This window comes from Syngnathus typhle, linkage group LG1 (genome assembly GCF_033458585.1).
Source record: "Syngnathus typhle isolate RoL2023-S1 ecotype Sweden linkage group LG1, RoL_Styp_1.0, whole genome shotgun sequence".
In the NCBI taxonomy this organism is placed as follows: Eukaryota; Metazoa; Chordata; class Actinopteri; order Syngnathiformes; family Syngnathidae; genus Syngnathus; species Syngnathus typhle.
The window spans coordinates 6,753,249-6,767,500 of NC_083738.1; the positions used below are offsets into that span (position 1 = coordinate 6,753,249).

The 14,252-nt window shown below is 41.1% G+C and overlaps 2 non-coding genes across 2 annotated transcripts; both read right to left on the reverse strand.

Annotated features, from left to right (window-relative positions):
* Window positions 1-11,569: 11,569 nt before the first annotated feature.
* trnap-ugg (transfer RNA proline (anticodon UGG)) lies at window positions 11,570-11,641 on the reverse strand. The gene has a single exon. It is a non-coding gene; the product is annotated as a tRNA-Pro (tRNA).
* Window positions 11,642-13,987: 2,346 nt separating this feature from the next.
* On the reverse strand, window positions 13,988-14,059 carry trnap-cgg (transfer RNA proline (anticodon CGG)). Its single transcript has one exon. It is a non-coding gene; the product is annotated as a tRNA-Pro (tRNA).
* Window positions 14,060-14,252: the final 193 nt, after the last annotated feature.

The following is a 14,252-nucleotide window of genomic DNA, read 5'->3' on the forward strand; positions in this document are numbered from 1 at the left end:
GGTAATGGAGCCTAAGACATCATTTAGGACCAGCTCTGCCCCGTCAAATGCCTGTCACACTGCTCGCTCGCCAGTGTCACAACCTATGTGTTTGATTGAGGCCCGTGCAGCACGCTGGCATCTCTCATAGTTCCGCATCAGTCAAAGACAACACACATTATTATCAAAAATATACACATGCAGGCACACTAACCCTTTGCATCATGGAAAATGGAATGAAGCCGCAGTGGGCCGTCAAGCCGTCAAATCTGTCCTAGCCAGATAAACATCCTCCGGACACAATGACATTTTCCCCAACACAAGCAAAGTGTGAAAGTGTGTGTATGCCTATGAATTCGCTTGTGTCCATGTGTGTGTGTCTGTCTATGTTTTATTTATGCATGCAGAAATAACGGGCCCGTTTTATAAAGAGCAAAATGAATGTATGACCCTGTCGGACTGGGTAATAAATCACCCGTCGTGAAGGATGTTTATTTTTCTCCACTCCCTTAAATGTTACTATTAGCATTTTGTTGTGTTAAAATATATTTTATTTTATATATAGTATATGTATATGTTATATATTCTATGCATAAATTATGTCCATCTATCCATCCATCCTTCCATCCATCCACCCATCCAATGCTTAAAGAATTTGATCATGCTAAATGTTCATGCCATGTCACTCTAAATTCTCATTCTTTGATCAATGGTTTAACGGAAGCAACTTGACTAGATTGCAAACTTAAATCAATTTACACATGCTGATGCTCCTGCAAATATAATACTCGTGTTGTATAATTTATACGGTGGAAACGGAAAGGTTTTCTCCTGTCTGCCCACATAACTGTCAGCAAAATAACTGTTAACTACTGTTGCCTCAGGAAAGTCAGCATATTTGCTGGTTGACTGTTAATATATTTCTCTAGAAAGGTTTGAATTATACCAGACATAATTTTGTTTTTCTTCCCCTCCCTTGCTGCAAATGTAAATCAAATCATGATTGTAATTCTTAAGGATGGCTTTATCTGTTTTAATAATACAAAAAAATTGTATTTAATATTTTTATATAAACCAGTCGGACCACCGCAATGTTTTTACTTTCAATATACTTTGTCGTTCTTTCTCCTTGCTCCATTTGTCCTCCTCTCCATTCCACAGCCTGAGTAGGATGGAATTAATGTTTGGCTGTGGGAGACTTGTAGATGGCAAATGTTCACATTTATTATGCATGACTTCCATGTTGCTGTTAATTTCTTGGAACCAGCCAAATCGAGGAAATGATTTTGTACATTGTTTGTTTAATGAAATTGTCATACTAATGGAAGTCAGACTGAACAAGATGGAGATGAGAATTTCTGTTTGTCATCATAATGAACTATTTTTGCTCTCTCTGACCAATATAATACACAGCGACTTTAAAGCGATATTGCTAGAGTGAGTTTCTTATGGGGGGGGTGACTGAAAATACACAAGTCACACACTTCTTAAAAATAAATGAGCATTAATGTGTTGATCATTACATAGCTGTTTGTAATAATGATAGTACTCTGCTGCTGATTTCTCAAAGTGTATCACAAAGGTATGTTGGTGTAAACAATTCTGCATTTGAAAAATGAAAATATTGTTCTGTAGTCATACCATCACTGTGCCTGGGTTGGGATTTCCCATGGTCCTCAATTGTAGTATCTGCCTCAGGGACGGGCAATTTAAATACTGGAGGGGCCACCATTTTTCATCAGTACCCCTGAGGGGCCACATAGGACCATATACTTCCTGACCAGATGTATGACAAAAATGCAATATTTAATATGGACAACATATGTGAATATATGCCCTTTAGATCTCTATTTTATTTTTAATACAGGCATTTTATAATGCATGAATAAAAGCATCACTATCCTAACCCAAAATAATGCTGAAGAAAACAACAAAATAACCAAATAGTGTGATCCAACCTGGGAACTAACCTAATATCAGTTGTCGGTTTTATATTTTGATGTTTGATTTACAAAAGGACTCAGGTATGATTTGTCGGATAGCGTGGTTAATCAAGTACGAACATTATCATCCAAACTCTGGTTCACACCAAGCAAGCAGACTGAAACAATTTGAAGAGTTGAGCGGATTACAAACAAACTCTGCAGTGCTTCGGGTCAGCTCAGATGAAAAGTAAAGGCTTCACAGACCAAAGCCAATGTTGCAGAGGCATATATGACGTATTGGAACTGCCAAGTTTGCATACAGTACATCTCTAGCCATTTGCGCAACTGAATCACTATGGACACTATTTAAAGTAGAATTTAGAAAGTCTTTGGTGCATCTAATTAGGTAACAATTCAGTAGTATACACATATCCAGTGAGTGCATTCAGACAACTTAAAATCAGATTTGGAAGAACATGTCACAAGCAAAGCATTGCCTTTAGACATGTTCTTTTTGTTGGCCAACCTTTGCCAACGTTAATCACTGTTAGTAATAAAATTGACAACCAAACTTATGATGCATGGACCGTATGACTTTGTCCAAACCAGAAGTTCCATTTGTAAAAGGTTACTTATGCCCCCAAACAAAAAAGCCAAGTGAAAAGCATTGCTTTATTTTCAATCAGCTCTCTATTTAATCAATGCACTCATGCCATGACTTTAACAGAGTGCATTAAGTATAGACAATTACTAGCATTATCATCAATCATCGAAAATGAAAACACACTGTTCTAACAACCGTTCTCAAACATTATCTTCGGATAGGAGTGTCGCAAAATTATTTGGGCATGATGGAATTAATGTTATTCCTGTAAAGTGCACTCGTTCTGGAAGTCATGTCATGCTGTTAAATTTACTTCTGCTGTCTGGCATATGTTCAATACTGCTTGGCCTTAATAGTCATTTCAACATGTTTCACTCAGAACATTGATCAGTGCAATTGATTGCACACATAAGCGCTCCATTTGAAAAATCATTAATATTACTGGACTTGACATTTATTTCCCTCTCCTGTGACACATGTGCTTCAAATTTTCCTTGCACCTTTATAGCCAGCCATTCCAGTGGGCATCTGTTGTCGATTTAGCATTAATATGACATCAAACATCAATGTCTGATGTATGACATCCAACATCAATGTTGGATGTCATACAGATGTTGAATTGACCTCTGATGCCCGCTGGGATTTTGTCCATTTCTATATTCTGCGACAGTTACAGCATTCAATATCGCATGCATGTTGTAAGTTGCAATATTTTATTCAAACAATGTTTGACCGCACGTCACACATCCTGCCCTCAAGAAATCTGTCACATCCGTCACTCAATATTTGTGTTTTTTTCTCCACATTGGGAATAGTGCCATTGATGAAAAGGTCGATTGATATTTATTTTCATTCATGAGATGATTTGCATTAACCTTTTATAGATGAATGTAGGCATTTAATTGGTACAGTATGACGTATACCTTCAGGCCACAAATCAGGTGGAGATTGTGTGCAGGGGTGCATATCCATACTTTTGTAGGTCTGAATAGTACTGTACACACATGCTGAAAATGACGTGCATACAATTTCTATGCACGCTTAAGATACATATTGCTAGTTTGGACCCAGCCAAAGTGACATAGTAAAACCCGATTAAACTCAGAAGCTTTGAGGAAACCATGATTTAAGTTTAATGTCAGTAACTCAAACCACGTACTAATATATTTTAAAAAACATATTTGATTATTGATACTTATTAAGTAAGAGAAGTGAAGTGATTCCATCCATCCATCCCTAAACTAAAGAGTGAGCTTACGTTATGTTGCATTATTTATTAGTTATACCCAGCCACTCCCCTTGCTTTTCCTGTCTGTCTCTTAATATAGAATTCTACTCTTTACCCACTTGACACTTGTCAACAGACTTGTAAATGTATGCATGCTGTGTTAGTGTACTTTTTGCACGTGTACACATTTAGGTATGCCAGTGTTGAAGGTCAGGCAGGTGGTGAAACAAGGATTGATGTATCCATTCAGAGACAGGTGTTAAGAGTGAGGGCCAAGGCAGCATCACTCAGTCTTGGTCGGATGCCTCGGCACAGCTCCACCGCTGGCCTTGATTACTTGTTGTTATTGGAGTGTGAAATCTAAATATGCCTTTACATCACTCAAAATTTGCCTTGTCCTAATGCACCAAGGCGACTTGCAAAAAGCATAAGCAATTATATTAGGTTATTTTAAAATGGATTGAATTTAAAAATGCACAAGATATTTAAATTTTTGTGTCAGGTGGCATTTGTCAAATGCTGCTATGCGAATCCGCGAGTTCTGAGTTCCTCTAAATGACCTCGTGGTGTAAGACGACAGTCAGACAGCCGAGCGTTTAAATAGCAGGAGTGTGTTATAAAAAGACAGAGAGCACCTGGTAAAATTCTGTTAATCTTCAGGTGCTTGGAGTAGACATTCGTCATCCGAACTTGGGAATTAAACATGAGCATGAATTCTTCAGAGGTGCAATATAAAAGAGTTGGATAATTTTAGAACGTATCACTTCACCTGTAATTTTCAGCTCCCCTCAGAGGTCTCTCTGTCTTTGTCATTTTAATCATCTCTTTTGGAAAAAATACAACTTGTGTTCTCCAATATGTATTGACAGAAGCAAAACCCGTTGGTTAGTGTATTTCCCACAGAAGAGAACAAGAAAAGACTACAAAAATATCTTCATTTACAATTGACACATATTTCCCAGTCTAATAACTGTGGCTGATCTCAATGCGGAAAAAGAACACTACCTTCACAAAAATAATAATATGCTGCGGTGATTGACAATGTTGGAGAGGTAACAGTCCATATTTATTGTTATGGATGTAGAACTACATTATATTGCATTATACTGGCCGTTGTCTTTACTGATTGTTTTTGTTTTTTAATCTTATTTGGAGAGGTGGGTTACATTTGTTTCAGGAACGTTTGGTAAAAATGTACTTGAGTGATTTAAAAAAGAGAGAATACTAGTTGTTCTCCGTTACTTTGAGTTTTGTTGACTCGAACCAAGGATGGGACGTGGATCATATCTTTGTTTTTTGTTTTTTCCCAACATAGTGCCGAAGTAAGAGTTGTCTTCAAGAGCCCTGTTGTTTTTTGTTGTTTTTGTAATTTGTTTGTTATGGGTTAGGTTTTTTTCTCCTATGCATGGATCATTTGTGGACTTTTTCAGTGTTTTGGCCTTGACATTCAAAGCAGCAAAATGTTTGCTCGATGTTTTGGCCTTGGCAGTACGCGTGTAGCAGAACTGCTTTAGTTTTAGCGGCAATGTTCGCGCTACTTGACTGTTGCGGCCACGGGGCATTGGTGTTTTTTGTGCCTTTGGTGGGCAATATTTTTCACGGCTCCATTTTGTTAGGTGGATGTGTCAGCAGAGTTGGAACAATCGGTATTGGTGCGGCTGGATGGATGCCTCGTGGAGTTGAGGATGAGGAGTAAGGAACGGCGCAGAGCGTGAATGTGTGCCTACAATTGTGACTCGGTTCTTGGAATTGAAGCTGATCTAAAAAGGACCCGTCCTCAGTCTCTATATTCATCAATGGACGCTACAGCTGATTTTGGATTGACCAATTTAGCTTGCACTAAACGTGTGTGGCGTTATGTACGCCTCTAATCCACTGGTAAAAGGAGACTTTCTTTGAACTCCAAAAAGTTTTAGGTACTGTAGAAAATGGCGGACAGAGTGTTAAGTTGGCACTTGAGCCAGGTAGGGACGATTACAAGGACGGACTAAAACCCACCCCATCAGTCCTTAGTCTGTCCTTTTATGAACTTTCTTCTCTCTTGTCTTTTGTCCGCAAAATGGGAGGATGGACCGCTTTGTCTATCTGCCCACCTCAGGATATCTGAAGCTACACACAATACTTAATACTTGATGTGTTGTTGTTTTTTTATCACTGAGCAATTGTTGAGTCTTACTCAAGTAATTATTTGTAGAACTACTTTTTACTTTTACTTGAGTCATACTAAAGTGACTACAGTATTTCCCGCATCATAAGGTGCACTTAAAAGCCTTAAATCTTCTGAAAAAAACAAAAGTGCACCTTTTAATAAGGTGCACCTTTTGTGTGGACCGAATTCCAAAATCTGTAAATGTTGTGTGGCTGCTGCCGTAATATGTAGACAGCAATCAGCAAACACGATGTGTTACGCAAAATACATAAGATGACAGTGATGAACCAATCAGAGGACATAAACCAATGAGAGAACTATACGTAATACTTGTAAAGTATGTCCCTCTGCCACGGGTGATAAATAAATAGTATCGGTTTGTGCAAAGCAGAGAGCATTGGGACCCTCTAAAATGGCAATGACACTCCAGGCTGTTAGGATCCTGAACTCTCTCCCCCCTTCTGCGTAGCGTCCTGTACTTTTGCGCTATTTCTGACCGTCTGCTTTTTGCACACTTGTTCCATTTTTGCTCCTCTTATTTATTATGCTATTTGTTCACCGTTTTTTTCCATGTATAATGCACCCCCATGTATGATACGCACTCTAAAAATGGCATGTCGATTGATGCTGGAAAAAAGCCCATGTATAATACGCACCCAAATTTTGGCTCCTACTTACGTCCGTAAACGTAAAATTATTTCAGAAAAAAGATCATCTTTGGGAACAACCGGATGTTATTCTGCCGGTCAGTATCACTGCGCATGCGCTAGCAAACTCGATAGCGAAGAAATGTTTCGGATTTGTGTAGGGTACATTGTGACAGCAAACGAGCAGGTGATCGAGCAAGCGTCTGATATGAGAGCATTGTGTTCGTATGGAGCGTGTTTGAAGTGAACAGCAGAGAAGAAAGGAGCAAGGCAAAGTGTTGTGAAATAAAATATTACCTGTAATACGCATTTAGGTAGAGAACTGAAGTCTCGCTCTTTATATAGCTGACGTGTCTTGCGCATCCGTTCTGCGCATCTGTAATGGCGGCCTCCGTATGATATCCGGTTTGTGATGGAGATTAAAAAACAAACAATATTTGACAATAACACACCATCAAGGATTGCATCATCGCATCAAACGATGTGTCGTCGATTATGAATTTTACTGACTAAGTGTGTTGGGCAGGATGGCTGAATGCGATGCGCGATCGACAACAAACAAGAAGAAAGGTGATTTCAAGTTTTATTTCGAGGGAGATTTTCTTAAAAAAAAATTGTACCCATGTATAATGCGCACCCCAGATTTTAGGACAATAAATTAGTTACATTTTGGGCATTATACATGGAAAAAAACTGTATTTATTATTTATTCATCATTATTATTTATTCTTTGTTTGTGCCTTCTTGTTTTTATTTTTTGTGTTGTTTACTTGTATGTATATTGTGTACTATGGCTTGTCACCGTGGGATTGTGGGAACGTAATTTCGATTTGTTTGTGTCTTGGCATGTGAAGAAATTGACAATAAAGCAAACTTTGACTTTGATGAGGCACAATACAAGCTTTCTGGAAAGCCGGGATCATTGCAGAAGAACGTGACAATGACGAGAGCGAACTTGGCATGTTTAATGGCGAACTTGCTCAAATGTTTTATTCGGATAAAGAAAACACGTAAGGAATTTGGTGGATTTACATATGACTATCGATTAACAATAATGTGAGTAGAGTTCAGTACGTGGTTAAATAGTAGAATCAAGTACAACCAAACTCACCGTCTTGCTCCCATTACGTTTTCTTAATTTACCATAAGTCATGGCATGGATGCACCCTATAACGCAGTGCACCTTGCGTGTGTATTAAGTACAGAATAGCCCCCGCAATTGAGTCTGCACCTTTTAACACTTATGGTGCAGAAAATACGGTACTCTTACCATAGAGCAGTTCTTGGCTAATTTTTTGGCTTACCTCTGCTTATTTGTCCATTCATGATCACATACTGTAGATGCTGCTTTCACCGTCTCAAGCTGTTCGTGAAAATGGTGACTCTTACAATGTTGTTATCTCTGAAATAGATTAAGATTGTGTATGTAACAAGTGTGACGTGAGCATGAAATGTTTGGTAATTCTTGTGAATCCAACAATCATCCGCAAGATATCTGTTGCTGTGTGTTTCATCCCACAAAATTAAGGAGTGTGTGTGTTGAAGATAATTTGAGAGGAATATTGCAACATGCAGTGATTGATTATTCTGACCATACTGACTGCTTTACACCCATTATCTTTTGACCTCATAGGTGAAAGATCGCATCAAATGCTGAGAGGATGATGGGTGGGAAATGGGATGGTCCTAATTTACAGTTCCATTACCCCATGCCTGTCAGGAGGGGCAAAAGGTAATGAGAGTGGGTGGGGTAAAAGGAAGTGAGAGAGAACATGTAAACAGAGAGGAAGAGTGACAGGTGGAACAATCAACAAGGAGGCTAAACACACCAAAGTTGAACACAAGATATACTTTAATTGTATATATTCCATCTGAGGTGGCAGTTGTGAAGGTCCATAACTTGCCTGCCTAGAGATTAGACTGTAAAGATACAGAGTGGGACTCACACAGACCATCAAATGGAGCCTTCTGTCCAAAAGCAGAATCACTCTGTTGGCTCAATCCCTACTCCTACATCCACCCATTCCCTCATGACTAAATTTGCTCCATGATCCCTATCTGGCTGGCTGTGTTTGTTTGGGGACTGTCACGAAGGAAGTTCCGCTGATTCACTTCAAGCCTTGTATTTGTCTTACCTCATGCACAGACTGCATCGAGAAGAGGGGCTCAAGAAGTAAAGCTTCAAAATGTGGACTGGACAAGAATAACAGCGGCAGATTCAACTCCTAATGCTGAAGAATGGGATCAGAAACGCACAGGTGCAATTTGCATAGCATGGTTATTATGGTTAAAAAAACAGACAAGATAACTGAAATAGAAAGTACAAGTTTTGTTAATAAAAGAAAATGAAAACGGCATTTTAAAAACCAACAATCGATTGAAATTATACATTACATTTACAAAACTAACAAAAGATAACTAGAATTATAGCTAAAACATCCTTTGTTTTAGCTATAATTCATTTTACACATGAGCTTTTGGGTTTAATTAAAAAAATATATATATTGCATGGCAGCTGTGCATATGGCCATACGGGAAGCAAGAAAGGTAGAAGAGTCTTATTTCTCTGTCATTGTCTCACCAAGAAGTGATATCAGGCAGCATTGCCAGTTGAGTGCTGTCGAGCGCATTTAATGTGCTTGTCAAGGTACGATCTGCGGTACCTGTATGATCAGCAGTATGCACATGCAACAGGTTGGCCAAGTATGATAGGTAACTACAGCAACAAAAAAAAAACATATGTCATACCTCCACAAATCTGTGGTGTGCATGTATAAGAAGAAACATACAATATCTTTGAAAGACTATGTCTCAGCTAGCCTGAGAACACTTTGGGATTCCCTGGACAAAGTGGCTGGGGAGAGGGATGTCTAGGCTTTTCTGCTGAAGCTGCTGCCCCTGCGACCCAACCGCGGACAAGCGGTAGAAGATAGATGGATGGATTGGACTCATGTAAAATGAAATGGTGACTCATTTTACCCGCCCTATCATACTGAATCAACACATGAGCTTTTAGCCATTTTAAAATGCTAATTCCCCACCGACACACCCCAAAAGTGGTGTTTTCGCAGTTCAGTCATCTTGCTCATTTTTCCTCTCAAAGCCAGTTGCTCTTGATCCAAGAAAACAACCAGATCCTCACTTTGTGAAGTCAGAAAGTGAATGAATGGCTGGATGGCTGGATGGCTGGATGGATGGATGGATGGATATATGAAAGATATATTCAATACTTACATTTAAGTAGAACGATAGATCAAGAGATTAGAGTTGATTCTTCTTCATGTGCATATGTATGTTAGCGTTTACTTTGTATATTCTTTGAATGTTAGCAGCAACAGATATTACAAGCTAAAAAATAAAACCACACCAAAAAGTAGATATGATACTATTAAACAACAACAATAAATCCCACCCAGAGGTCGACTTTTAATAAATCATTGAACTTATATTGAGTAAAACTTTTGAGTATAGAGACTATTTTTTCCAAACTATGCGCTACAGACTAGTTGGTTGTATAGTCCAGGGTTTTATCATCTGTATTCAACAGAAAAATTCTTATTTTATTCATTATTTATTGTTATTCTACATTTGCTTTTGAAGTTCACATTCTTTCTTTCCCCATTTATTGACGTAGCATGTCACATCTCTTCCCTATGTTCTTCCCACTCATTGGTTGCATTTGGGGTCATGCTAGATTCCAATCATTTATTAACATGCAGTATAATGCTGTTTTAACTTATAATGACATGGGTTCATGAAAAAAAAAATCAAACTCCACGAATCCTTGGAAAAATCGTATACCAGAATTTGCCACATTTGTATATCAATCGCAAAGAAGACAATGAATATTAAAATGTAAATTTACGACCAAAAAACTGTAATGTCTTTTGAAAGACTGATCTCCATGACAATAAGTCATATCTGCAATGTGTATTACCTTTTGAAGAAATCAATTCAGGTATGAGTGATTGTGACATTCGGTGTAGCGGATATAAGCGTAGACACCCTTTTCTCACTAAAGCTTTGAAACCTGGCTGGTGTGAGTGTGTGCGACTGCATGTTCATGTTTTAAGGAAGAATGGATTTTGCATTGGTGCTCTCGTTTCCTCTTCCTCCCTTCTTCTTGCCCTCTCTCCAATCCCACTTTCTCTCCCCACCCATTATTTTCACTCTGCACTAGAGGGCCGTCAACGAGCCCTGAATGCATTCTGCTGTCTGCTCCATTGTTTGTGCTGTTTCTCTGCGCCTCTGCTACACTCTCTCTCAATATTTGTTTTCATTAATCACAGTGGGGGCCTGCTGAGGCGGACGTCTTGATGGCTTTTTTTGGTTGTCTTTTGTTCCGCTGCACAGCTTTTGTTGTTGGTGTTTGCTATTTTGTTGTTGGTTTGTTTTGGTGAATGTGCAACGTGGATCTTCGGTATGCCATCACACACACACGCACGCACACACACACACACACACACACACACACGCGCACACACACACGCACACACACACACACACACACACACACACCGCTGGCCTAGACCATTGAGCCATGTTCAAAATAGTGAAATAGTTGTCACATGGGGCAATGTCCGGAAGAAAAGCCAAGGCCCAAGGTTGGACCATGGCTCGAGTGAATGGGAAAGATGCCCAATAAACAAGGGCTCGTCCAGGAGTTGAACCCAGGACTTCTCGCACCCGAAGTGAGAGTCATACGACTAGACCAAGGAGCCATGTGCAAAATGGTTAAATTATTAGTTGATAAATGGGTCTTCATGGGACAATGTACGAGAAAAGCCGAGGCCCAAGGTTAAACAATGGCCCGAGTAAATGGGAAAAATGCCGAACAAACAAGGGGTCGTCCGGAATTTGAACCTGGGACCTCTCGCACCCAAAGCGAGAATCATACGACTAGACCAACGAGCCATGTTCAAAATAGTTAAATTAGTAGTTGTCACGTGGGTCCTCATTGGACAATGTACAGAAAAATAGCCAAGGCCCATGATAGGACAATGATTCGAGTAAATGGGGACAGCACCCAACAAGCAAGGGCTCGTCCGGGATTTGAACCCGGGACCTCTCGCACCCAAAGCGAGAATCATACTCCTAGACCAACGAGCCACATACTGAATTATAAAGCCTTGTTAGTTGTCACATGGGCCATCATGTGCCAATGGACGGGGTAAATAGCCATTAGAAAAGGACTAAGATCCAGGACTTGAAATCAGCACCTCTAACAACTGAAGTGAGAAGTAAACGACAAGGCCGCTTTACAGGGAACAAAAAGGGGGGGGACGTATGGAGGGGGGACGTATGGGGGGGGGGAGGGACAATAGGATATAGTGAATAACAGGACATCGGTCAGCAGTGCGAAGGAGATGGATGGAGGAGCAGGAGGGGCGGGAGCGGAGGTTGTTGAAGTTGGCAGTACGGGAAGTGGGGATGATGGGGGGTTGGTAGTCCAAAAAGAGGAGATGGGTGAGGCATTGGGGAAGTGCCGGTCCAGATGTAGCGACGACGGCGAAGGATCCCAGCCTCGTGTGGAAGCAGCAGTGGACCAGGTGGTGATGCCGGTCGACTTCGACTGCACCCGCTCGAACGGCAGGCCCCAACGCACCACGGCAGCACACAGCAGAGGCACGGTTGGCGATCCCGCAGGAAGCGGAGCCCGTCGCCCGAGAACGCCGGACGGAAGGCCAGAGAGCCAGGCCAGAGCTGCCGTCGAGTCCACAGCAGGCGGCCACAGGCTCAGAGTCGGGAGGCAGGAGGTGGTTTTGGCCAGTTGGCTGTTGGCTAGCTGGCTAACGTAGCTGGTAGTCCGAGGGAGAGGAAACAGATAGGTGAGAGTGGAGCTGCGGGAATGCGAAGTGGACGGAAGACAACACGAGAAAAAATAAAAGAAGAGACGGGTGCACTGAAAACGGGAAAACAAAAAACAAGTAACGGACGCCAGCGTGCACTAACCCGGAAGACGGTGGGGGACGGGAGAGACAATTATTAGTTGTCACATGGGTCCCCATGGGGCGATGTACGGAAGAAAAGCCAAGGCCCAAGGTTGGACACTGGCACGAGTAAATGGGAAAGATGCCCAATAAGGAAGAGCTCGTCAGGTATTTGAAGCCGGCTCCTCTCGCACCCTAAGCAAGAATCATAACCCTAGGCCAGGGGTCCCTGAACTTTTTCCTGTGAGGGCCACATAACTTTTCCCTTCTCTGATGGGGGGCCAATGTCAGTTTGTAACAGAAGAAGTGTGACGATCGTAGGGGAGCTTAAAAGATTTATTGTTTTCCAGAAAGCCACACATAACCAAATAACGGTTATTTAAAAACCCTTTCCAGGTTCTTTACAGAAAAAAAGTCAGGAAACAAATAATAACACTATTAATGAAATAAATAATAACTAAATAACCCTCTCTGAGTTCTTCACAGAAAAAAATGGAAATAAATAATAACTAAATAACTCTCTCTGGGTTCTTCATAGAAAAAAAAGCCATGGAACATTAACTTTCTGTTGTGCCATGCACAATCTTAACAGATAAAAGTTCAGCTCAGTTGTAAGAGCAGAATATCTCTGACCCAATGAGCAGTCTCTTAAACTTCTTGTGTTCCTTCCTTATAATCCTTTTGTAGGTTCCAGTAGGCTTGTAGTCACCGCTGTCTTTTTTGCTAAAGTTTGCTAGTGCGTCATAGTGTGGAGTAAAATTTGTTGTGGCAATTCTTAGGCGAGATCCGAGGTGTTGGTCCGTTTACCTCATTCTGTGACGGGTTGATGTTGACGTTCATGTGGCTAAACGTCACGTCGCGTACGTCGAGCCAAATTGGCCACTCTCTTTTAAACGCTCGGCACTGTGTCCACCTTGCTTTTCCTTGGGCGACTCATTTTAATGGAAGGATTCCAGGGGAAGGTTTGTGGGTGGCTTTAGCGCAAAACTGGGTTCTTATGGGACAAGATACAAGAGAAGCCAAGGCCAAAGGTTGGACAATGGCTCAAGTAAATGGGGAAGACGGCCAATGAAAGAGGGCTCGTCCTGGATGTGAACCCAGGACCTCGCGCACCCTAAGCGAGAATCATACGCCTAGACCAACGAGCCATGTGCTAAAGCGATAAATTATTAGTTGTCACATGGGTTCTTATGGGACAATGTACAAGAGAAGCCAAGGCCCAAGGTTGGACAATGGCTCAAGTAAATGGGGAAGACGGCCAATAGCGAAGGCTCGTCCGGGATTAGATCCTGGGACCTCTCGTACCCGAAGAGAGAATCATACGACTAGACCAACAAGACATATAATAAGTTGAGAAATTGTTAGATGTCACATGGGTCGTCATGGGACAATGAAAAGCCAAGAGCCATGGTTGGACAATGGCTCGAGTAAATGGGGAAGACACCCATCAAACAATGTACAAGATTAGGGAAGGCCGAAGTTTGGACAATGGCTCAAGTAAATGAGGAAGATGGGCAATAAACAAGGGCTCGTCCGGGATTTGAACCCGGGACCTCTCGCACCCGAAGCGAGAATCATACGACTAGACCAACAAGCCATTTACTAAGTTGTGAAATTGTTAGATGTCACATGGTTCGTCATGGGACAATGAAAGTGGAAAAGCGACGGTTGGACCATGGCTCGAGTAAATGGGGAAGCCACCCAACAAAGAAGGGCTCGTCCGGGATTTAAACCCGGGACCTCTCGCACCCTAAGCGAGAATCATACGCCTAGATCAACGAGCCATATAA